Source organism: Micromys minutus, assembly GCF_963924665.1.
Source record: "Micromys minutus genome assembly, chromosome: 15".
Taxonomy (NCBI): Eukaryota; Metazoa; Chordata; class Mammalia; order Rodentia; family Muridae; genus Micromys; species Micromys minutus.
In genome coordinates, this window is record NC_137984.1 from 11022629 (window position 1) to 11050167 (window position 27539).

Below are 27539 nucleotides of genomic sequence, written 5' to 3' on the forward strand. Positions count from 1 at the left end.
AGTTGGACATTGTAGTTTATTGGGGTTTTATTGCAAGTGTAAGTGGTCTGCTCTTTGCATTGTCTTATGATTTTTACCAAGACCATTTTACATATTTTGTGACCAGATATATTATTAGGTTATTTTATTATAGTATTTTTTTCTATTCTATTCTGGGATTTTCAAATATATAATCATGTATTGTTTAAGCAATGGTAAAATTTCTCCCCCATTTTCAAAATCTATAATCATTACTGAATTCCAGTTATTGATTTCTTTGTGTATACTATTTCCAGGTAAACATTATGTAATATGGAGTTCAGCATACTTGTTTTTTATATTGCTACACTGGGCATTCACAAGTATTTCATTATCAATAAATGTTTGCAAATAATTTGAGATATGCACATCATTTGACTTAAAGAAGTGTCATTCTTTTTTTATTCTACAAAGGATTTTGTGCTTTTACCTGAAGTCAATTGTCCTAGCAGAGCTCACATTCTTGCAATTCTAAAATAAAACCCACTTGGTCATGGCATATTATTCTTTGAATGAAGTACTAGGTTACTTTCTGGATTTTATTGACTATACTGCATTAATATTCATATATAAGATGGCTTATCATTTCATTTCCTTTCTTGTGGTGCCTTTGTTAGATTTTGTTTTCAGTGTCGTATCTTTTTAAAGTAATTGGAATGAGTCTATTTCTTATGCTTGGCACAACTTAAATTGCAGAGGAATTACCTGCTTTAGAGGTCGAAAAATATTTATCCATGTAATTCTGATAGTTACAGGCAGACCCAAATAAAATAACAGCAAATTCTTTCCAGGGTAATTGTTTTATTTAGCATAACATAATCTTTTCTTTAAAAACATGAAAGTATATCCCTGAACTTTAAAGTTGGTTTTATGTTGTATAACAGTAATCATAACTGTGAAATTTTAATACTTGTTAGAGATTATATAAAGATATTCAAAACTTTACTTCCATGAACATTTGAAATAAACATTTAAGTTTTTTTCTCTGTTTAGTTTTCAGGGTATAGTTTTGCTCTTTGAAGGGAAGTGGTATGTATAGCTTACTCTATATTTGGTCATATAACGTTTCCCCTTTCTTTATTAGAGAGCTGTATTGGCTGGTTTTGTGTGTAGACTTGACATAAGCTGGAGTTATCACAGAGAAAGGAGCCTCAGTTGAGAAAATGCCTCCATGAGATCCAGCTGTAAGCCATTTTCTCAATTAAGGATCTAGGATGGGAGGGCCCAGTCCATTGTTGGTGGTGCCATCCCTGGACTGGTAGACCTAGGTTCTATAAGAAAGCAGGCTGAGCAAGCCAGGGGAAGTAAGCCAGTAAATAACATCCCTCCATGGCCTCTGCATCAGCTCCTGCTTCCTGACCTGCTTGAGTTCCAGTCCTGACTTCCTCTGGTGATGAACAGCAATGTGGAAGTGTAAGCTACATAAACCCTTTCCTCCCCAACTTGCTCCTTAATCATAATGTTTTGTGTAGGAATAGAAACCCTGACTGAGACAGGAGCTTTTCATGGAACTGACATCTTTTGGTAGGCATTTTGGAGGAGGAGAGGATATAAAGAAAACTGAAAAACAATGTTATTTTCCAAAAATATATTTTGTTTTTATTTATTCTTCTCTTATATATTGCATCCTGACAAAATTTCTCCCTCTGTCTCTACTCCCAGTCCTTTACCCCTAACTTTCCTAGTTCCACTCTTACTCCTTTTTCCTCCAAAGAAGAGCAGGCCTCCTAGGGACATCAACCAAACATGGCAAAGCAAGTGATAGTAAGACTAGGCACAGGTCTTCATATTAGGGCTGAATGAGGCAACCCAGTAGGAGAAAACAGGTTCTGAAAGCAGGTACAAGAGTCAGAGACAGCCACTGTTCCCATTATTAGGAGTCCCACAAGAAAACCAAGGTATTCAACCATAGCATCTATGCAGAACGTCTAGGTCAGAGCCATACAGGCTCCCTGACTGTCAGTTGAGTGTCTGTGAGTTCTGTAATCATTGCTTCATTGAATCTGTGAGATTTTTGGCAATGTCCTTGACCCCTTTGCCTCCAACAGCCCTCTCCCCCTCTTCCACAGGGTTCCCAGAGCTCTGCCTAATGTTTGTTATGGGGCTATGCATCTGTTCTCATCAGCTGCTGAACGGAGCTTCTCGGACAGTTATCCTGTGCTCCCGTACACTATGTGTACGTCTACGAGTACAGCATAGTAGAAATCATTTCATTGACCGCCCCCACCCTTTTTAGCAGGTTATATTTGGTTCTGTCCTAAGTCTCTGGGTTATGAAGACTCTGGCTCCTGTCCCTCCAGGTAGTGCCAGGTATGGTTTCCCTCTCATGGTAAGATTCTCAAATTGGACCAGTCATTGGTTGGCTACTCCCACGGGTTCTGTGTCACCGTTATTCCAGCACATTTTACAGGTAAGATAAATTGTCGGTTGAAAGATTGTTGTGGGTTGGTGTCCCAGTCACACTGCTGTGAGCTTTGCTTAGTTACAGAAGATGGGCATTTCAGGCTCTGTATCCCCCATTACTAGGAAGTTTTGGTAGGACCCCCTCTAGATTCCTGGGAGTTTCTATTGTACTAAGTTTCTACCTTACTCCACAAATGTTCCCAATTCTAGTTGTCACTCCCAGTATTCTCTCACTCCATCCCTTCCCATCTGATCTCTCCTGTCCCCATCCCCACTGACCTAAGCCCATCCACAAAGTCTATTTTATTTTCCCTTTCCAGGGAGAAACATTTCAGCCCCTTTTATCCCTTTGTGTTACGTAGCCTTTCTGTGGATTCTAGCAGTATTATTCTTTACTTTAGAGCCAATACCCATGTATAAGTGAGTACATACCATGTTTGTCTTCCTGGGTCTGGGTTACTTCACTTGGAGTGATGATGATGATGACGATGATGATAATGATGATGATGATGATGCACCAACATTTGGTGAAGATGCTTTTAGTTTTCCCATTATATAATTTTAGTTTCTTTATTAAATAATAAGGTATCTATTGATCTGTGGATTTACATATCTAGGCCCTCATTCGGCTCAGTTCCATTGATTAGCAAGTTTATCTTTATACAAACACCCTGTGTTTTATTATTATTATTATTACTATTAGTATTGTTATTGTCATTATTATTTTCACCATGCTGTTTAATCTAGCATGTTGCCTACAATGGTTTGCAGTAGGGAGAGTACAAATACTCCTCCAGCGTGTCTCCTAGAGACCACTTTACACACTGCTCAGTTTGGACACTAGCCTCTCCTCTCTCTTCAGCAATGGTGAGGCGGATTCCTTTTCCTAGGGAAAGAGAGACCCATGGTTTGTTGCCCTTGCCAATAACAAAAATGTTGGACAGCCGAGTGGCAAAGCTGATGCCATTGGCATCTTTCACATGAAGCACATCAAGAGAGCCGGGATGTCTCTCTATTGGTGATTACATCAATTCTTCTCAAGTTAGCACCTCCAGTCACCATACACAGGTTTCCAGTGTCAAACTTGATGAAGTCAGTTATTTTGCCTGTCTCCAAATTAATCTGAATGGTGTCATTCACCTTGATGAGGGGATCAGGGTATCGAATAGTATGAGTATCATGGGTCACCAAATGTGGGATTCCTTTTGAGCCCACGAAAATCTTTCTCACTTTGCACAAGTTGTACTTGGCTTCTTCAGGTGTAATATGATAAACAGCGAAGCAACACTTAGTGTCATAGATCAGACAGTCCTCTCCAGTCTTGTCAATGCTGATGACATCCATAAACCCAGCAGGGTAAGTTGTCCTGACTTTCCCATCAATCTTAATGAATCACTGCATGCAAATTTTATTTCCCTTTGGTTCTATTTCCTCTGGTGTTCTGGCTCAGGTGGCCTGTGGTTCTCATGATCATAGTCATATCTAGTAGGTTTCTTCTGCTGAGCTTTTGGTGGCCTGAAACTCTCTGGAGTTTTGGGTACCAGTATTGCTTCTGGAGTTCTGGGAACTGGTGAGGCTTCCATGGTTCTGGACAAATTTGTGGCTGCTAGGGTTCCAGGTTTTCCATATCTTCTGGTAGAACAGAAGGCTTCTGCTGGAGTTGTGGGCAAGGATGTGGAGATTAGGGTAGGGACGCTATTGGAGGAATCTGGGCAGGCTCTGAGGAAGAGCTGAATATCTGCATGTGAAGACTTACCTGAGGTTTGGACACGACTGTGACCTCTGGTAGCTAAACAATCTATTTTGGTGAATACTTTATAAATCCTACAAATGAGCTATTTTAAGGTGTGTGAAGTTGCTTTCACATGTTATTGTATAAATGTGCAGGAAAAGAGAGCTCCAAAAGCCAGTTCTCTATCCACAATTCGAAGCAGAGTTTCTCTTATTGTTTCTGTTCCTCATGACCTCCAAGCTATCGGGCTTGTGATATTTTGGGCAATATTCCTGTCTCTATCTCTCATATTTCTAGAGGAACGCTAGGATTATAGTGCCAATGCACTTTTTTATGCTTCCTGGAGATCTAAACTCAATTTGTAAGGGAAGAAGCTATTTGACTATTGAGCCATTTCCCTACCTCTCTAATACATTTACGTCGCAGCAAAATTTCAGTGGACAAATTAGTATAACTCTATGTTGAAGCTTCTTATAAATGGATTTGAATTGTATAGATATGATACACAAAACCCTGACTATATTGGGAATTATTTAATTCTTATCAGTCTGTGATATACAAAAAGTGTTTATTTTGAACTATCTTCGTGGTTCCTGAATGTCCCCATACTAATCTACAAAATGTGAAAAATATTAGTGGCCAGTTTTTGTTTCATGGTATCTGTGCCTAATAAATCCATTGTCAGCACATGTAACAGATGATTAGTTTGTACAAAATGACAGTTCTTTTTTTTCTCTGAAAAAGTATTTCTATGCTTTCCCTACTTGATTTTCTTTGATGAATGTCAAATTCTACCTTATTAACATTTAAACTATATAGAAAATGATGAGCATGTAAAGTATATAGCAAAAGAATTGAGCATAGAGTTTAATTCAGTTTAGGAAATACAGGGGTAGCATCCATCCTGGTGTAACATATGCCAGAGTCATGAACATTTATTACTCCAGAGCTTCCCTTTCCAGTTCCCAAATCCTGTTTTGATGCTATTAAACTAGTGATTTTTATTAACAGAAGAGAGATTTATTTCTAGACCAATATATAAATAAAAACAAAATGTACACTCTTTTGAAATGAGCTGTTTTGCTACACATGGAATTTTTGCAATTCACCTATGTTATTTGTGTCAGTTGCTTTCATTTGGTTGTGTGTTTGCTTTTTTGGTGACTGTATAGTTTTGCATTGCCTAGACCTCGGGATTTACATTGTACATGTTCAGAGTAATATGAAGTGTCTATCATAGTACTGGAAGAGCTGTTAAAGTTCAAAGGAATTTACCCTGTAATAGCCAAGTACAATGGACACACCACCATGACAGTATGTTTCTTACATGTCACAACCCTTTTTTATAACCAAAGGTAGGGTTGTGTTTCTATGATATTTTCAATACTTTTGTCAGTACTGTGTGTGGAATGGAATTTTTGTCTTTCTTTGTTTGTTTTTATACATTCTAATAATTAAAACTAACTTTTGGTGAACTATCAATAGTTTTACAGTTTGATAATTTTCATAGATATCATGTCCAGAATAATAATTTCTGATGCCATGTATTTTTAGGATAGTTTCTCAAACGCACAAGAAAACTTACTATATAGTAACTGGGAATAATTCCAAAGCAATATAAAAATACATTACTATCCCCCATATTTACAAGCTTTGATATAGAAAAGTATTTTAAGCAAATCTTTAGAACCTTAAGTAATATATGCAATATACTCAGTGTTTGAATAACTGTTTAAGAATCTTTCTTTGGTAGCCTGTGAACTGTCTCATGCATATTCTGAAGTATGCTTGAGTATGTGTGTGTTTCTTACGTTGGAAACTTCTTGCTTAACAGGGAGAGGTTTTATTTCTGGGGACCTTCCTTTCACCTCCAGGGAAGGTGATAATCCTCTGCCTTTAAACTATGTCATTTACAAATCTGTCAACCTCAGGCCTGACAAGAAGTTGTATTTTTTCTTTACCAACTATATATACTTTATAAACTGGCATTTTAATGAGGTAGCACACAGCTATGCTTTTATGTAAAGGAGGGCAATTTCCTTTCTCACTACTTAGAAGATGGATTTAGTTTTAAACTTTACTAATTTTTGGAGAGAAATGATTCCACATGAGGGCTATTACTAGAAACTTCAGTAGCAAATGTGGGTTTTTTAAAGCATAGTTTCTATTGAATCTTTCAGAATTTCAGTGTGTACTCAAACCAATCCATCTCCCAGTCCCTTCATATCTACCCTCCATATTGTAACTGCTCTCCCAAAAGAAAATAAAAGATTAAAATAAAAATTAGTAAAAAGGAAAGAAAATTTACCTTCTAAAACAAAACAAATAAGCAAACAACAAACCCTTTCACAGACTCCTCTGGGCAATGGCATGCTTCTCTCTCAGCTACAGATTTCTGTACATATACAGACTTCTGATCTATTCCTGTATCCTTGGCCTTTCCATCATGTATTTCTTTGTAGTAGTGTCTCTGAAATTTTCAGGGTGCCCCACAGTATATCCTATCACCCAAATTGCTTCACTTGCAAATATTCATTCCAACGAGTTATTTGTCTGCCATAACATCAATAATAGAACCTTAGTGAGGCTTTAAGATATCCTGTTGTTGCCCAGATATGTAAGATTCCCACAGAAATGGATCGATAAGGCCAGCCACTACATGGGCTTCATCAGCTCAGAGAAAGGGAAGATGTTATGGTAAGCCATCTTGAAGCAATGGATCTGGGCCTAAGTAGTAACTGAGTTTTGGTCAACAACAACACACTGGCTCTCACTCACTGAGTGGTTCATGTGTCCTTGTTATATGTTGGAGCATCTGTTGGGTATATGCCCAAGAGTGGTATAGCTTGATCCTCAAATCCTTGATCCTATGTCCAATTTTTAGAGGATCTACCAGACTGATTTCTGGAGTGGTTGTACCAATCCCACAGGAAATGGAAGAGTGCTCCTCTTTCTCTACATCCTTGCCAGCATCTGCTGTCATCTGAGGTTTTTTTTTTTTTTTTTTTTTTTTTTTTTTTTTTTTTTTTTTTTTTTTTTATCTTAGCCATTCTGTCTGATATGAACTGAAATCTCAGGTTTGTTTTGGTTTGCATTGCCCTGACGACTAGGGATGTTAAGCATTTCTTAAGATGCTCCTTGGTCATTAGAGATTTTCAGTTGAAAATTCTTTGTTTAGCTTTGTTTTAAATAAGATTATTTGGTTCTCTGGCGTCTAACTTCTTATACTTTCTTTGTATATATTGGATATTAGTCATCTAAAAGATGTAGTATTGGCAAAGATTTTTTCCAATTGTGTTGGTTGCTGTTTTGTCCTATTTACAGTGTCCTTTGCCCTACAGAAGCTTTGCAATTTTATGAGGTCCCATTTGTCAATTCTAGATCATAAAATATGAACCATTGGTGTTCTGTTCAGGAAAATTTCCCCTGTGCCCATGTATTCAAGGCTCTTCCCCACTTTCTCTCCTATTAGTTTGAGCATATTTTATGTGGAGGTCCTTGATTCACTTGGACTTCAGCTTTCTACACAGCAATAAAAATGGAACAATTAGTATTCTTCTTTATGCTGATCCTCAGTTGAACCAGCAACATTTATTGAAAATGCTATCATCTTTTCTCTAGAAGGTTTTTGCTTCCTTGTAATAATCAGGTGACCATAGGCATGTGGCTTTACTTTTGGGTCTTCAAGTCTTTCCTAAAGATCTACCTGCCTCTCTCTGTTCCAATACCATGCAGTTTTCATCCCCATTGCTCTGAAATAGACCTTGAGTTCAGATGGTGAATTGAGTCCATTCATCCTAAGAGATATTCAGGAACAATGATTGTTTAATATATATATATATGGAGAGAGAGAGAGAGAGAGAGAGAGAGAGAGAGAGAGAGAGAGAGAGAGAGAGAGAGAGAGAGAGAGAGAGTTTGTATAGTTTAAAATTGGTTTCTCTGTCTGTGTTAATTGAGAGTTTTGGTGGGTATAGTAGCCTTGGCTGGCATTTTTTTTTCTTTCAAAGTTTGTAGTACATCTGACCAAGATCTTCTGGCTTTTACAATCTCTGTTGAGAATTCTAGTGTAATTCTGATTGGTCTCCCTTTTCTATGCTACCTGGCTTTTTTCCCTTACTGCTTTTAATAACTTCCTTTGTCCTGTTCATTTGATGTTTAAATTATTATGTGGAATTTCTTTACTGCTCTAATTTATTAGGAGATTGAAGGCTTCTTGTATTCTTATGAACATCTTTTACTTTAGGTTAAGGAGTTTTCTTCTATAATTTTGATGACGATGTTTACTGACCCCCTTGAGTTGGGAATTTTGGCTCTCTTCTGTAGCTATTATTTTTAGGTTTGGTCTTTTTATTGTGTCCTGAATTTTCTGGATATTTTGGGGTATGAACTTTTTGCACTTTGCATTTTCATTGACTGCTTTCCAACGTTTTCTATGGTATCTTCACACCTGAGATTCTCTCTTATATCTTCTTTATTCTGTTGGTGATTCTTGCAGCTATGACTCCTGGTCTCTTTCTTGTGTTTTCTATCTCCAGGGTTATCTTTCTTTGTGATTTCTTTATTGTGTCTATTTCTATGTTTTAGACCATGGATTTTTTTTTAATTTCTCTACCTGTTTGGTTGTGATTTAGTGTATTTCTTTAAGGGTTTTATGTATTTCCTCTTTAAAGGCTTCCATTTATTTACCTGTGTTCTCCTGTATTTCTTTAAGGGAGTGATTTATAGACTACTTAAAGTCCTCTATCATCATCATGAGATGTGATTTTTAAATCACAATATTGATTTTCTGATATGTTGACTTATCCAAGGCTTGCTACAGTGAAAGAACTGGGTTCTGATGATTCCAATTTGCCTTTTTATCTGTTGCTTTTGTTCTTGTGCTTGCCTCTTGATATCTGGTTATCTCTGGTGTTAGCTGGTCTTTCTGTCTCTGATTGGAACTTGTCCCTCATGTGAACCTGTGAGCCTGTGAGCTAATGTGTGTAAGCACTCCTTGGGGACAAGTTGTCTCCTGGGGAGATTGGCGTGCCAAGAGCTGTGGCATAGAGACAGCTCCAGGATGCAGATGGAAACCAGAAGGATCCTGTTTTCTGTTTCTTAGTGGTTTCTTGGTCATAAGGGCCTCAAGCAGGTCCCCCTTTGGCCAGTTATTGAGACATTAGAGGTGGCCACACCTGTGAGCTTAGGTATGTCAGCAGTCCTGGGGGACAAACTATGTCTAGTAGGAGCAGTATTGTATTACAGAGCACTATGGCACAGAGACAGCTTTGGGGCACAGATGGAAATGCTTGTTGGAGTCATTCTTTTGATAATAATAATTATAGGTGCTGACTTTGGTTTATTTTCTAATTCTAGTAAAAACCCCTTCTTAGTTTCTTTTCCTTGTTTTTCTTTTTCAAGGATCTCTACCATATACTTTTCAATTATTTGTAATTTTCAATAATTATTCACCAATGTGAGTCTTATATTTTGATGAGAGCCAAGCAGTCTATAAAAAAATAGAAACACTGGGATCCATATTTGTCAGCAAGTTTAAATGAAACTGTGAATGTCTCTGTGTTTATGTGTAATTAATTACGAAAAGCAAGTAGGAATTTTTGAATATGTGGTTTATCATTTTTCTGTGTGAAGGAAGACTTTATCAAAATGGCTTTTTGATAGTCCATATGATATCATTTATGTTCTTAATCACTCACCAATACATTGTTTAAAACACAAGGCCAGCATAACGTAGAGTATGAGAACCGTTCCAACTTGGAGATAACCTTGTGTGTTATCTCTTTAGAAGCATATTTTCCCTCTGAAGGGTGCTCATACACAGTTGGGCTGGGTGTATAACTCAGTGGTAGTGTATACTTAACACACAGGAATCTCTAGAGTCAGTAACACATAACCTGAGATGCTATAGAAAATTTACAAAGAATTTAGTTTTCATCAGTACTACATGAAAAATTTAATTCATGCAAACATTACTTAATACTATTTATTTTTAGATATTGAATACTTTCAAACATGTTTTAATCATTCATAATATATTCTGAGTCTTCAAAATGTGTACATAATTTTTTCTTTATTCACAGGAGAAAGGAAAAAAATAACAGACTAGTAATGGTAATAATATCTTTAAACAAGTCATTGCATTTGGAATTTTAAGAAATATTAATGGCTCTTTTTTCACTTCAACTTCTAATGAGAAAATATTTAAAACATGAGTCACAACTAACCCACATTTATGTGTGTTACAAACCATACTTTCCCGCATCAACAGAGGACCCATTAGTCCTTGGCAAATAAATAATTAGATATTTTATTCAAATATTTTTCTTGTGGGTATAAGAATACCCACTGGAGATTATTTTCCCTCAAAGGACTCAAACTTGTTGTTAACTGCACTAGTGTTATTTCCTCTCTGTTTTTATTTGAGAGCTGTTCTGGTGTGCTGCCCGGTACAGCCGTTGTGCATGCCACATCCTGAAAAAGTTATGGATGATTTTGAATCTCATAAGAGTTCATTCATAGGCTGTTTTAGAATGAACAAGTACTCTTTTGTTCTTTTCAAATGCAGTGGTAATTTAGGCATCGAACAATTTGGATGCACATTAAAGAAAAGGTAGAACTTTAAAGAAGCAAATATTTTAAAATAATTAACTTCCACTTACATTGTATAAGAATATTGAAGTCTAGAAAAGAATGATCGACATTATATTGGCCAAAGTAGGTGCTGGGAGGTGGGCAGACCTATGTTTGAACTTTGAAGTCAATGTCTTGTAAGTGATTAAGTAATTTACTTAAGTTCTTTGCACATATTAGCCAATAACAGATATTGAAACCTAAACTACAGTGAAGTTTTATAAACTGGAAAAAAAATGAAGAATAGCACATTAGTGGTTATGCGACAAGTTATCGCTGATATTCCTGTCAAGTCTTATTTTGAATAGAGAATTAAATAATGACATGTTATGAATTTGTGTAAATATCAAAATAGTTAATATCTTCAGCTTATCCTTTCCCTTAAATATATTTAAATATTTGGCTTCATAAGGTAGATTTGCATCTGGTGAATAAAAATGAAGAGAGCAGTAGCTTTTGCCTTACCAATAAATTTAAATCTATAATTATTATACAAAATCTGAGCAATGTTTTGATTGATAATAAGTTGTAACTGTATGTAAATACTTCCTAATAAAGTCCCCACAAGTAAATAAAATTCATTATTATGCAAAACTAACCTGGAATTTATAAGATAACACTGTCTCAAGACAGTAGAGAGTGAGTAATGTCTGCTGGGGAAGTGAGGGTGTCTGCATTTGAGGACAATGAGACACTTCCTGCATCTAAACTGACCTGAAGTCAGAATAATCAGCACAGTGCTTCAGTCTCTGCCTGGGATAAGTACGACCAACTGTTGAAATATAAACGGTTTTGCAAATCATTGATTTTAGATGTTTTTATGTTTATAGTTCTTAAGTGGGCACAATGTAAAGCAGACTTAGTAGTAATTTTCCAGAAATCTATATTTTTGCTCTTTAAAATGTTTACTCTAATGATAGTGTTTCAGGAAAGTTCACTTGAAGCATTTACTACTTTCACTCACCATTATTCATTGTTTTTGAGTGGTTATTCAATTAATAACATATTTACATTTCAATGAGAAATGATGAAGAGTAAATTTCTACCTTTATTTCCATGAAAACATTTTAAAGATGCCTATTTCTTAGTTTCAAATAAGTCAAAGAGAAGTGATGGTCCAAACACTATAAAACACATAAATATTTATGAATTATTGAATAATATTTTCTGAGTTGTAATACTGAATTTAGCCATGACTGGAACTCCTACAGCCTATTTCTTTTGGCTGATGCTGTACTGTAATTACTCTCTCCTGATGAAGACCTGCCTACATCTTACCTCATCACTGAAACTATTTTCCGAGTCTCATTAAGATTTAAAAGAAAAAGGTCAATGAATTTAGTGCAAGAAAAACATGAGAGTTTGCATCCAGCCGGAGCCTCCCAGCCTCCTATTCACTGTTAATTTCCCTGAAAGAATTTGCGCCAGGTGCTTCTCTTTCTTTTTAGGTGTGGATGCTGAATATATTTCATACCATTTCACATTTTGACAGTGCTTCTCATTACTATTTTTTCTTTTCATATTATGCAGTTGATAGGAAGTCAATTTCTCTGTATATGATAGATTCCATCATTTTCTCAGTAATGTATCTCTTGGCAGTGAATATATTACAAGAGCACTTCCCAGGGGTTTGAACAGAAAGAACTAAAGTTCTAATCTTGACCCAGGTCCTCTGCATCTATTTCTCAGAGAGGTATTTTACTCACGGAGTATTCCCAAGTGCTCTTATTTCATTTTAGTCCATCTTACAATGTAAGAACCCTTACAAAGAACTTTTATCTTCTTCAGCTCTAGGCCACTTGACCCAATGGTGTTGCCAAAATGTCACTTCTAACAAGCTGACTGGACAAGCTGGTCATGAAGGGGAAGCAAGTTGTGAGGGTGGACTTCAATCTTCCTAGGAAGAATAACCATATGCCAAATAACCAAAGAATCTAAATTGCCCAAGGCTAATTCAGCTTGAACAATGGGAGTCAAGTATATAAACCATGGAGCTCATCTGATAATGTTTCTATTCCTGATAAGCACTTTAAGAAGTTAGTTGTTATAGAACTCAAATCCCTGCTAGGCAGAAATATTCTATCCTTAAAAGATTGTGTGGGACAAGAACTAGAGAATGCCCATACCAACCTAGCAACCCTGCCTGTAATCCTATGGAAAAACTCTGCTTTCATGTAGAAATAGGAGGGAAAGGGAAGGATGATTGTGGGAACAAGTTTAAAGCCAAGCCAGTCAAAACCAATGCTTTCCATGCTTCACTGTCCAATCTAGGGGGATGTGTCTATGCCATTGATGATTTTTTGACTACACATGGAGCCTACAGGATAAAAATTCTACAGAAACCTTGTAGCTTTTTGAGGAACAGGGAACTAAACTACTTTACAAAAATTCAGAGTTTAGAGTGACTCTTCCTAGCAATCTTGGGAGGAGGTACACTTGCACATCAGATCCAGATGATCAGGAATATGCTAGACAAAGTTAATAAGATGATCATTGGTGATGAGGTAGCTCTTTCCTTTCTTATTAAGCAGTTCAGCATTATGGAGATTGGCCCTTCTCTGTAAGGGGAAGAGGGCACTAAAAGTGTCAAAGATCTCATGTCCAAAGCTGGGAAATATGGTGTGAAGTTCACCTTGCTTGTTGACTTAGTCAAAAGCTGAATTGACTTGAGGATATTTGAATAGGAACCTTTAGCCAGGAGAACCAACTCTCAGGGGTTGAATATCTCTCAGAACTTTTGGGGACACTGCCATTTGCTGTGCCAAGTGCAACAAAGCAGATCACACCAGCCATGTAGACAGTGGAAGTGTGCCATTGTAGAGCACCTGGGATGTAAAGTCCTTCCTAGGGTGGCTACTTTCAGGAATGTATAGTGTTTTCCTGCTTTTGGTTCCCTTGCACAATCTCTTAGTCAGCTTACTATTTTCCAAATCACCATTTGGTGCTACTTTGATATTCAGCAAGTGGCCAAGATGCAGTATCAGGAACCTCTAAACTGCTGCTCAGCAACTCAGCCTGTCATTACGGCATCAGGATGTGTCACACTCTTCAAGATCCCAGATAATTCCTTAGTGACGAAAAACCATTGGGCATTTTAGAGTGTATCGTTTTATGTTCTGTCTGTGAGATAGGGTGAGATGTAAAATCTTAGTTCTTTCTTCAATGAGGCCTCTGGTTAGCTTTGCCACGGTTCACGACTTCATGACTTGGCATGGAGATTTCAGCTGTAGGATTAGAGCCTTTATTGATCTATTAAGCATGAAAGATATCCCCTGGTATATATCCGGGAGACCTTTATTTTAAGAATTCAAAGGTATTCTCTTTGTTAGATCTATTTCTTTTATTTAAGTGGGTGTGCATATGTGCTTTCATGGTTTCATTAGAGAAACCAGACTGGGGTAAACAAGGGCAACAGACATGGAGACACTACAGGAGTATTGGGATTGGGTGAGCATGCTCTGATGGAGCTGCACCAGCAATGCGACAACCCAATACCTTAGTGTGTTTCTTACATATAGCATGGTGGAGAGGCATTGGCTAGTCCTGGTAGGAGGTCTCTGCAGGTAAGCAGTCTCCGGCATTAGCCACAGGAGTGCCAACATTCTTAGATGGACAAGAAGACTTTGTCATTTCTTAGTAGCTCTACACCAGAGTAAGATATGAATCTCTCTCATCTGCTTGTTTGGCCACAGTAAATAGTGTTCTCAGGATGTTTTTCATCTCTCTTATAATTTTTATAGCATTCTCCTGTGACTAAAATTGTAAATGAACATCCAAAATACTAATAACAAAAAGTAATTAAGATAAACACTAAGAGCAAATGCTATTCTACTATACTTTTCCATGTTTTGTGTTGGTCCGTTTTATTTTGATTAATATTAATATAAGCATTAACTTTCTAGAACACATCACTGATTCATTTTATTTTGATTAGTATTAAATTTCTAGAATGTATCAGTGATTCACACTTCTAATTTATGTAAGGTTATGCCTTAGACAATATGTCATAAATATTCTTTCTAAATCTTTATTCTTTTAGATGAGCCATTAGACTTTGTATATCTCCATTTCTTTCATATTTTTGTTTTTCTTATGATGATCTCCTTCTTTCTCATCATTTGGAGGCTATATTCATCACCAACTAACTTCTGAGGAAAGGAGCTTTTGAAAAGAGTTCTGTCTCCATAAGACCCCATTGGATTTGTGTCTTATGTATAATTTTCTAGATTCATATTTTGGCAAAATCATTTGTTTGTTTGCTTGCTTGTTTTTCAATTCTAAGTCTCAGTATGCTGAAACAGTTGATTACCATCCTCTTTAACACTAGTTAGTCATTATTTTTATTTTTGAACATTCTTTTCAGGTTCACTATATTTTCTTTTATTTCTTCCCCCCTAATTTAACTACCTTTAAAAAAAAAAAAAAACAAGTATAGGCATTTATCATGCAATATAATCTGTTAGTTTCTCCTATGAAAGTGCCTCACAGATCTTTGACACTCACCCAGTCATTCAAACCCATATTCATTCTTTCATTAGAAGACAAACAGCCGCTGAAAAAAATAAAATAAGATACAATAAAAACAAACAATATCCCAAAAGGCAACCAGTGTCATTTTAATTCTTTCTGCAGCTCTAACGAAATATGGAGTTTCAGCCTTCAGTATATTTGTTATTTTTAGGTTATTAGGCTATTGACAGAAGTGTGAAAGTCACAGATAATTTCCTTGTGATTATTTTGTCTCATCTGCAAGAAGTTTCATGTCCACTAGAAATACTTTTTTCATGGTTGTTCCTCGAAATCTCTGCCAAACTATAACACAGTTCTACTTCTATTGGTTAGACTACACCACCAACAAATCAGACAAATGCGGGTATTCTATACTAATATATTTCATTTAGAATATACATCAAAAGTTCGTGCATATTGTAGCATGCATCAGTACGTCAGGGCTCATAGTAATAATCTTCGGTGTCAGTATACTGTGTCTTATTTGTCCATTGGCAATTGAACATTCAAGTTATTTTTATATTCCAATGACACTATTATCTATTGCCTGCACATTTTGCATGGTCTGTTTTTATTATTTAGTTAATAATATACATCTGTGGTTATAGGCCATCCAAATTATTATCCTAAAATTATTTGTTGTTGTCTACAATGAATTATTTTTAAGTTTATATGAATTTCATATTTGTATTGATTATAGACATGTTGACATATTGTAGTAACTTGGTAACTTCTCAGATCCAGAATTGAGATACATTGTCATGCTAATTGGAACAAATATTTAATGTATGTAGTAAATGTTTTTTGTGCAAGAGAAACCCTGGAATTTGTAGTCACAATATTTTATACTTAGAACTCTACAATCCTTTGAGATAAAGAACCAAGGTTAACATAGGTACTCAGTAAAGGATCAGGCATAAACATACCAGTGACTTTGAACCTACTGTTGTGATCTCTTCTAGAGGACTTTTGCTATTCCCAACAGCACAGAATTATTTTCTCAATGCACTGCGTCACAGAAACAGTGACTGGTGGATCCTTTTAACAACACTTTATGGAGCTGTCTTGGGATAAGCCATCCTCCAACACTTATTTGCCCTTGAGATTTAGAAGAAATCCTATCTCTAGTGCTGATAATTAGGAGCTAATTTAACTTGAGTTCAAGTTAGCTGTGAACAAATGGATTAACAAGTACCTTATTAAAATTTTAATTTACATTTCATTTATCACATTTAATAGAATCTACTGTTTTTTCATGGTTAGGGAAGTCATTAATTTCCTAGAATAGCTTTGGGTATATTAATTCCAAATATTTTTGTTGTTAATTTTCATACCAAGGACAACTTATTATACAACAGAACATAAAATGTTTGGTTACAAAACACAAAATGTTAGTCAAAGACCACTTAATAAATTAAGAAATTTAAAATATTTATGCTTGTATGCATTATACATTTTGATACCACAGAGAAAATGCTCAATTATTATAATTTGAGGTTATTAGATCTTCTACACTATTATTGATAGTTAACATTTTCATGTGTGCATAAATAATTTGAATTTTTATTATTTGTAGTGCTTTGTGTCCTTATATCATAAGAATTTTCAATATTTTCATAGGACAATGTCTTGTTCACAGTTCTGTTTTTTTTTTTTTTCTTTCTCTTTTTCTATGCTTTGAGACAGGATTTCTCAATTTTGGTCTTTGAGGAAATGTTTAAATCAAGGCTGACCTTGAACTTCTGATCCTCTTGAATTCAGCTCCCTTGTGCTGGTGTTATTGATATGTACTCAGTCACACCCAACATTCTAATAAAAGCTTTTACAGATGTATACTTTTATATTATCACATAATGATACAAAAAGTTACAATGTCATAAAATGTATTTTCTATATTACTGATGTATTATAATTACCACAAACAAGAAAGAGGGGAAAATGTTGCAGACAGAAATATAAGAAAGATAATAAAATGTATGTAAATATTATGTATGTTAAAGCAGTTTTACCTGAAGTCTAGTCCCTGAAGTATGTTATTTAATCACTTGAATATAATTAAAAGAGTATTCTACTTTTTAATTTGTTCTTAAATTGGTTTTAAATATAATACCTGAAATCTGTTGAGTTTTATAAAATAGTTGATGATCCATTTTTATAATGTCAATTTAAGCACTTAAAGACAGAATACTAATCACCTCATAGCTTTTTCTACAGGGTATATATGCATATATATATATATATATATATATATATATATATATATATATATATATGTTTAAAGGTCTGTATTCCATTCTCAGAATTAGTATCCTGTCAAGATATTTTTTCAGATTATATCATTAGAATAGTAAAAGGTAACATTTTCTTAAGATGAGACAAGTGATCTAATTTTAATGACAGCTACTGTTAATGTCACAAACCCAGATACAGTTTATAATGCTTAGTAATTACAGCAATCTTTCTCCTCTTTTACTAATTATTTCAAGAGAAAGAGGTAAAAAGCTTTACGAATGGGCATAAAAGGCAGCTATATTGGATCTCTTTTTCTTTCAAAGCAAATAGCTTTCAAATCATTCCATTAGCTGTCATCAGAGTACAAAAAGAATTAATCAAAAATGACATCAATTTTTAGGGCCTGCCAAAACCTCATGAGAAAAACAATCCCATCATAAAGAGAAAGAAATTAAAGGTACTGTCCTTGATTCCATAAAGGGGTTTGACTCTTCTACCCTGTGTATCCATATTTGTGTGATACAGAGTTATACATGAGATATGTGCTTACTTCCTGATGCATTGGTACTGTTGATATTCCTCTTGATTAATATCTCATGCCTATTTTCCATTTTACTCATCTCTTTATTCTTTTGAAACAACACTTTAATTAGGTTATTTTCTTGATTTGGATTATTATTCACTGTCACATTTGAAATTGTTAGAATATTGCATTTAAATTTTATAGAATTACACCAGACCAGCAAAGCATGTACTACTGGAAAATTAAAAGGAAAATGGAAACTGTATTATGTAATTATATATATATATATATATATATATATATATATATATATATATATATATAGAGAGAGAGAGAGAGAGAGAGAGAGAGAGAGAGAGGAATCTAAATCAAATATTTGAAGCTCTAAGTTGATATCATTTGTTTTGTGACTGTTTTCAAATTTTAATAAGTAATGACTACTTTTGATTTAAAAAAGTAAATGATATGGTTCTTGGGAGAAGAAGGTACTGGGCTCAAAAACAATGTTCATCCAATCCTAAAATGCAAGGAAGCTTAGCACAATGATTTTTTTTCATTTTTAAAGTTCATTTTATTATTAAGTATGTGCATCTATATACTTAAGTACAGTGCCCACAAGGGCTAGAGACATTGGATTCTTCTGAGGCTGGGGTTACAGTACTTGTGAGCTGACTTCATATGCATGCTCTTTATCATGAGTGAGCTAACTATACCTATAAAGACAAGCACTGTATATTCTCTCATCTGTTGTTCCTACCATGGAATCTTCAGATATGTCTACATAACATGGAGTAACCACAGAAACCATAAAGTGAACAGAGACCATGTATGGGAAGTTTAGGAAGAAATAAAAATATACAGGCAATTTCATGTTGGAAATGGAATTTAGAACTAGGTGGAAGGATGGAAGTAAATACAGAAGGAGGAGGTATTCGTTTTATAATGTCATAGCAAACATTATTCTATACTTACCTAAAATTCACCCAAATGCATGTAAGTATATATAGGTAAATAAATATGTATGACACACACATACACAGATCTTGTGTTCCTCACAAGATCATGGACTAATACCAGGCTATAGAAACCTTTTGTCAAATGGTTGTTCAGGATAGTCCAAGTGATATTGGCATATGTTTATCATTAGGGGTTGACCAGGGTCCCTGGTTGATAAAGACATTGCACACTTTGGACACAGGACTCAGGTGGCTTCGGATAGATCTCATCTGTGGATCCTAGAAAAGAATCTATTGCTGCCACTTTGCTAGGATAGCAGAAATTCTCACTACATTATATCTTATCATTATTCCAACAGACAATGTTAATTACTATGCTTCAGCAAAGAAGATTCCTCTCTTTATAACAAATGGAGAGGACCGCAGAAAACCAGAACCAGAAAAAAATCAGGGATCATTGGATTATGGAGAATTTAGTTCCTGTACCCATGGTTAGGCAAGGACTGGGAAAACAAAAGGCAAGTGTGTAAGACACAGCATACAAGGAAGTCTACTGTTTATCTGATGCTGTGAAAAGCCACAGACCAAAAGGAACCTGAGGAGGAAAGAGTTGATTTATTTTATGCTTCTGACAGTTGATTACAGATGGACTTAGAGAAGGAACTCAAGCCGTCAGGATCTGAAGTGAGGAACTGAGTCAGAGACCATGGCGGAGGGATGTTTACTAGCTTTTCTCTGATAGCTTGCTGACCTATTTTCTTACTCATCAGAACTACCTGCCCAAGTATGGCACCTCCCATAGTGTGCTGGCCCTTCTCATATCAATCGTAAATCAGGAAATATCCCATGGATTTATTTACATTATTCACAGTCCACTCTGATGGATAACTTTTCTCAGCTGAAGTCCTTTCTTTCCTGATGATTCCAGTGTGTGTTGAGATACTGAGAACTAACCATCACATCTTGCTTCCATATACCTTTGGGGCAAAGTCAAATGGATCAGAGAGATTTAGGGAAATAAGATCCATACATTGAATAATGTTATTGGCAATCACCTTTAAAAGTCATATTACACAGGGAAATACCACCCTTTCTCTCTCTTCCTAAAACTTTTTTTCCTTAAAAGGGAACCATTGCATTTTTCATGGCTGCTCATTTAACAATCAATCACAAAAAATATTACACACACACACACACACACACACACACACACACACACACATACAAAAATGGCAAACCATGTCTTGGAAGAATAGACAGTGAATTCTCTACTCTTTGCCACAGGAATGTGAGAAACAGCCTGGAGAACTTTCTCCCAGCATGACTCTAAAAATTTGTCTTTATTGAGCATTTTTCTGGGAGTGTTTTCACTTTTAATTGCTTAGAATTTTATGTCTCTTCCTCGGCACCCTTGCTAAGATACATTTATTTTGATATCAATTTACTGTGAGTCTGGTTGTTCTGTGAATCATACGGGATGGCATGAAGTGATTACCACCTTAAAGTAGGAACAACTCATTTCTCTTCAATTATATGTAATGACACTTATAAAATTGAAAGACTAATCTTACATTGGTGTGTCCCTTAATTAGGTATCACCAGTGACATGAAAAGTTCAAAATATTCTATAAATGTTTCTCAAAGTAAAAAAGAGAAACATTTCTTACCCCAATATAATCAAAAGCAAATGTAGATCTCCTCCCTCTCACACACATGCATACACAGAGAGAGAGAGAGAGAGAGAGAGAGAGAGAGAGAGAGAGAGAGAGAGAGAGGGAGGGAGGGAGGGAGGGAGGGAGGGAGGGAGGGAGGGAGGGAGGGAGGGAAGGAGGGAGAGAGGGAGAGAGAGAGAGAGAGAGAGAGAGAGAGAGAGAGAGAGAGAGAGAGAGAGAGAGAGAGAGAGAGAGAGAGAGGAGAGTTTGTTGTGTCTTTACTTGAGAAACTCCAAGCTTTGCTCAAACTTGTCCTTTTCTTTGGGGAAAACTGTGGATCTGGGGCAACTTATGGTTCACTCACTGGGCATTCTGTTCTTGGCCAGGTTCTTTGCTTCACTTGGTGTTCCTTGGAGCCTTTTCTGTCCAGGTACTTCCGATCCATCATCTTCTCCTTCTCAGTTCCCACACTGTTTGCTTTTCCATCAGTATAATATCATGTATTATATTGCATCAATATAATATCATGGTGTTATATTCTAGTATACTGGAAGCATCTTCTGTTACTAACGATTGGGGGAAAGAGAGCAAAGCTTACATATTTAGGAATGTTAGTCACAACAGTAATGTGGAAATCAGCTGACAGTGCCAGTCCCTTGAAGAATGTACAGAATTGCACTTAGGTAACCAGCAGAGCTGCTAGTGAGTCTGCATTTTCCCAGGGCTCTCCAGGTCAGGGGGAAGAGGCAGTTTTCTCAGCTCTCCTGTCCACTTGGTGTCTGTGCTTCCCAGCCCAGAAAGATCAAGCTTCACCCATTCCTCCTGTGTGAGGCCCTTTCTTCTCCTCTACCATGATTATTTATTTCCTTTCCCTTTTATGGCACACGCAGAATGTTCCTGCTTTGTCCTTGTTTCTTACTAGATCCACAAGAAGTTCTCCTATGGCTATCAGATGCATGCCAGTGATATACCATGTGTTTTTATACTGTGTGATTAACTTGCTTAAAAGAAATGTAATTTTATAGCATAACTATACTCTCTTAAATCACAGACCAGTTAAGACAAGCTTCCCTGAGCCTATTTAGTATAGAGGTGGACATTTGTGAGAATCCGGTGAACTTAGTGAAGAAGTGAGTGTCTCTTCCAGGATGATGTCTTGGGTACCAGTCTTCACTTTGACTTTGAGTCCAGGCGTTTCACATTTGTTTCTGCTCCAACCTATGCTTTTGCTTATGTCTTCTATTTTTTATCTCTACTGAAGCTCTCCATGCTCCAACTTGCTTTCCCTGACAAATTCCTTATGTGCCCTGCTGATGAATGAAAGGATGCTTCCAATGAGTCTTGTGTAGCTACTACTACTGGATATTTTTCATGTTTTAGCATAGTAAGTTTTCATGTTTGTTTTACTGCTTATTTCTAGATTGTTGATGATGAGATAGTTATATAATTATGCCTTGCTTCCTGACAAGCCTAATGTTATGCCTGGTCCTTAATATTTGGGTCAATTAGTTGAATACTGAATAAAGGCTGACTTTTTACATACATCATCTAATTTTCCAGATGACTTATTAATAGGAAAATCATGAGCTCTGCTACTTATTTTGTAATGCTGCTGAAGGTGGCACCCATTAAAACAATCCTTCATTTTTGACTTTTTACTTCCTGGTTCTAGCTGAGCAAAACCTAAGAGTACGAACCTTTCTTTTATTTAAAATAGGAAATTTGGATTTCTGTAGATCCTGGCTATGTAACTTCCAATTATACTGCCTTAAAAAATTACACTGGTAAATCTGTGTCTCTATCTAGACCTTTGAAACACAATTGGGCTTGGGTTTAAAACATTTCTTGATAAAAATGCTAGGAATGGATTTTTTAGAAGTCTGGTAAGAAAAATAGATTCAATAATAACTATATAAACATTTTGGAATGCTTACATTTGCCTGCAAGTTCTCCATAGTAGAAATCAAATATGAGGATAGTAGTAGACTGAGGAAAATAATAGCATGAATCCTCCTAGAACACTATCTCAATAGAATTCTGCATTTTCTGTTTGCTTAAGGAGTAGAAAAAGGTATTTGTATAAGTTATGTTTATTTAAAAGTCATATAATATATTCCGGACATGTTCTGGAAACAACATAATCATAAAATCATAACACTAAGTTAATAGGCACTAGAATGGATAGGTCAGCAGTCCACAGGACATGCTAGTATTTCAGAGGATCGAAGTTTAAACCTAGCACTGGTATCAGGTAGCTCAACTTTCTGTGATTTATTTAATCATGATATTATCCAACATATTCTTTTTGCTTTTTCAGGTATCCACTCATGTGCTATATATTTTCAGACACACACAAACACACACACACACACACACACACACACACACACACACTTCAAAAGTAGGTGAGATGGGTAAATTATTTACAAAACAAGAGGTTGGAGGATATGCCACATGACGTAGAAATCATAATTCCACCCAATGGCTGGATACAAAGAAATAATTTCTGTTTTCTTTAGAAGAACTAATTTAGAGCTAGGATGAATTTTTCTTCCTATAATGAAAGATGCCACACATAGGTTGAAAAGACATAGTCAGAGGTAAATGTTAAAAGTAATTAGTTGCTCTGGATTCTCTGGCCACCAGTATTTGGATTGTATGATTCTCCACAGAATGTTGATGAAGTCTTTACTGAGACAGGGCTGAACCTTCATGTGTCAGATAAATCTTATTAAATAAGTGTTCAACACTCATAAAAACTGACGCTGCTGAAGGAGCATATGCTGATGAGAGAAAAGTCGAGGATTTCCATTCATGTCAATGAACTCTGCCTGGATTATATATTCAGTGCAGAAACTGGTCAGACCCAGGAACTCTGTGGCCACCTCTTGCTACTTGGATGCATTCCATTGTTTAGGGAATGCACATTGCTCAGTATTTACATCTACATCACAGTTATATGTAAATTTTTTATGAATATATTAAATCACATGTATTTTTCTTGCTCTGTTTTCACACTGTAATTTGCCTTCCCCTGTGAGTCCTGACAACAATGAATGTCTTACAGAATCTGCCTCTACTTATCGTCAAGCCAATTACATGCCAACACATGGCTGTAAGGAAAGGGAGGATGCTCAGGCAGGTAGAATTCTAAATAGAACTCTGGGCTAAGTGCAACCTTACCATGACAAAGGGGCAAGGAAATGTCACTTTAGTTCAAATTCTCAGGTGTTATACATCTTGCCTAACTGGATTTTTGATGGCATGCATCTACATTTGAGTGTACTTGGGTGTAATCTACAATTGGGTGTAATCATGTTAAGGACTGTGCTTTAATAAGGACTCTTATTTTTAAGATGAGAATTATCTGAATGTCGATTAAACCGGATAAGCAGAGCTGAAGAGGATTCGAAAGACATTGCTTAGTTACAGCTCCATGATTTACTTTTGCCAGCAACCAAGATCTAGAGCTAAGTGGAGTCTTTGAGGAACTTTGTACACTTTAAGCAAAGAAGGATACGTCATGCAAAGTTTCTACCAGCGTAATCTTATCAGCTGTGCTCATTTCCACCATCAATACTTTAGTAACACAGTGTGGACTAAGCCCACATAATATTCTGTCCATCCCTGAGTCTACCTGATTTATCTATAGCACATTCAATTTTCATTAGCAGATTAAAATGAGAAAATTATATTTAGTCAGTTGCAGAGTCAAAAGCAAAGCAAGGTATCTTTCAACTAATCCTTAGATTTCCCTTCATCCATGAAAGTAAATGCACAAAATTCCAGTTAGTTAAATAATAATGTAAACATTTGCATTAGCACTTTGGAATGCACATCTCAATGTATAATTTATATGATTTGAAAGATTAAGGAAATCTTTAAAAAGTATGGACCACCTGCTCTATTTATACAATGTTTTGAGGTTTTAAGTGGCAGCTGATGGTAGACAGAGAAGAAAGGAGTTCATATTTCTTCAAAAGGCACATACATTAACCTCACGGGAAATAATGATATTCCGGGGAGAATCTTTTTTAATTCCCAAGTGAATATGGTTAACTGTATGAATTTCACAAGTCAGGAGATGGACATGTACCTCCAAAAAGGTCTCACAGATACTCTCAGATAAGAGAAGCAAAGGGGAAAAGAATCATGGGGAAATCTTTGGAGCAACAGAGATGTGGTAAGTTTGGGTCTCCTAGCTAAGGATTCGGGCTGAGAAGGAACACAGATGACATGAAGGGGAGGAATAACATTTTACGTCCTGTGGCCAATCCTGCAATGAGGAATCACTGGCATCTGGAAACTATAACAGTGCTATAAAATGCAAGGTAGCCTAACTGCATATAACATGCATATAAGCCCAAATCTTGCAATACTGAGGCAAAGAGTCTACAACCTGCCTGGGCTGACTAGCTGAACTTTGTCCCCAACATCAAAGAATAGGAATATGCACATGCATACAATATTATTATAGAGATGTTTTGAAACCTGGATGACCAATACACTACTAATGTAAAGCTCTGTGTTGTGTAGACATGTTCTGTCAGTAGTTGATTATAAGAGCGAATGTATTACTTCATTGTTTATTAATTATACAAGTACTTAATCGACTCTTTCCAAACATCAGGCTCTTGAATAAGTTGTGGAATTTGGCAGTAGAAAAACTACCGTCACCCATCCAGCACTACTGTTTGCGCTAAACTGGGTTTCTCCTTTGCCTTAAACTGTTTGTGTTTCATTATTTTGAGCCCTTCAGCCACATGTTCTTTGCCATGTGACAGTTGTCTATGTTCTCTGCATCTGCCCTTATACATATCTACCAGTTGGAAATTACAAGCACCTCCTTATGGTTTTTAAAAATATGTTAATTTTACGTATATGAAACACTATGACATCTTTTTGGCCAGGTGCAGCAGGATCATAATTTCCTGCTGAATGAAATAAGAGTATTCATTCTGATTGTCCTATAAGCATGTAAGCATTATTGGGTTTTGTAGATTTAAGTGTGAAAAAAATAAGAGCAGGAAGTCAGCTTTTTTCTCTCTGTATAACTACCAGTGGTAAAAACTACCCTGTAAAAGAACTGTAAGGCATAAAACCCGGAGCACTGGCCTGTTCATAGTTTTTTAAAGGGAGTTTAGCATAGAAATATATATAGTTACATCCAGTTCAGATAGTAAGAGAAGAAAGGCACTCAAAGAAAAGTGGGATGCCAGGTTGAAATAACAAAAGATGTACAGATGGTAGTAAAATGCTGAGCTGAGGTCAGTTATATCAGCTGGGCTGTTTCAACAAAAGCAGGTAGCATGTAATAGGTGAGGTTACCAGTAAGTATTTGAAATCATTTTATTTGATTTAAAATTGCAATCCACATGTCAATGCAATTCGATTCTAGCTTCCTCATGTCAACATATTAGGCTACTTAGACTACTAGCAAGACATTATTTACTAATGCTTTAAAACAGATATTCCCCACATAGCTCTAGATAATAATGTCTAAGGTCAATGTATTGGCTGTCTTCACTATGTGGTAACTGATTTCTCTATGGCCTATAGACAATGGTCTTCTACTTATCTTTAGGCACATGTGTAAACAATGAGAGACTAAGAGATGGGGAGGGTGTATGTGTGTGTGTGTGTGTGTGTGTGTGTGTGATATGTGAATAACAAGTCTTTTGCTTCTTATAGAGCCATCAATCTTATGGATCCTATCTTCAAATTTCTGTCCCTAACCAACTACATTCTTCTCTGTCTCCGTACATTATCACATTTCAATAAACTGTGTCAATGCAAATTTTTGAGAAATACCATTCAGAACATTTTCACTTAGGCCTTCCCAAATGAATGCCCTTCATGCTTTCAAAATGGTACTCTATTAACCCTCAAAAACCTTAATTTGCTCCAGAGTTAAGATTAAAGTCCAAAGTCTCATCACATAACCCAGATATGATTACGACTCGAAGGTCCCATAAAAAGTAGAATTATTTTTTGCTCATAACCTGTGAAGTACAACAAGCTCTGTGAAATACAAGGAGCACTAACAGGTAGGGCTAGCCTCACCTCTTAGAAAGAGAAGTATTCATAGTGTATGTCATCCTGAAGGAGAAAGAACAGATATTATTCTGAAAAAGTAGAGAAATGGGCAAAAAGAATTGTTGCTGAACAAATCACAAATAAGTGTAAAACCCCCTAGGTGACGTTTATTAAGTCTTAAGTTAATTATCCTCTTAGCCAAAATGCAGACCTAAGTGTCTGTTCATTCTGAAATGGGACATCTATGTTACACTGTCTCCTGCTAATGCTCAGGTATCCCTGTATAAGAAATGATAAAAAGAGACAGAGGACCAAGAGTACTGTCTCAAAATTTTATTTTTTTGGATATAAAAATTGGTTGCTCCTACAACCTCTCAACAACTTTATTTGGCTTTACAAGGTCTTCATGAAATTAAACCAGACATCATTCCAGTAGAGATGGAGGAAGGGTTAGCAAGGCCTGTGTAGTTGAAGAACTATAGACTATTAATGGTTTCTGGGGAGACATAATTTCTTAATGGGCATGTGCTCTTGTAGTTTGCCATGTTCTAGAGGGCAGCCATGCATCCATGTGGATACAGACACTAGTAAAGATGCAATAGAGCATCTAATAAAAATAATAGACATTAAGTCTTGACACATAGTAATGAGAAAAAAGGAGTGAGTGAATGTGAAGAAGAAGGTTGGACTATGGTCAACATTAATTTTGTTGACCTAAATGTTTAAAATGTTTAAAAGAATAAAAGGAAGGGAATAACCCTCTATCTCAGGACTTTCATGGGCAGCAGTTTATAACAAGCATCAGATTTAGTTTTGTTACTAATTTGACTTGATTCCCAAATATGTGT

General features: G+C 36.0%; 1 pseudogene across 1 annotated transcript in view; it reads right to left on the reverse strand.

Annotated features, from left to right (window-relative positions):
• Positions 1–3176: 3176 nt before the first annotated feature.
• Positions 3177–27539, reverse strand: part of LOC308430288 (small ribosomal subunit protein eS4-like) — a 65350-nt pseudogene continuing 40987 nt past the window's right edge. The window contains exon 2 of the transcript in view: positions 3177–3862. The product of the transcript in view is annotated as a small ribosomal subunit protein eS4-like (transcript). The remainder of the gene's footprint in view (positions 3863–27539) is intronic.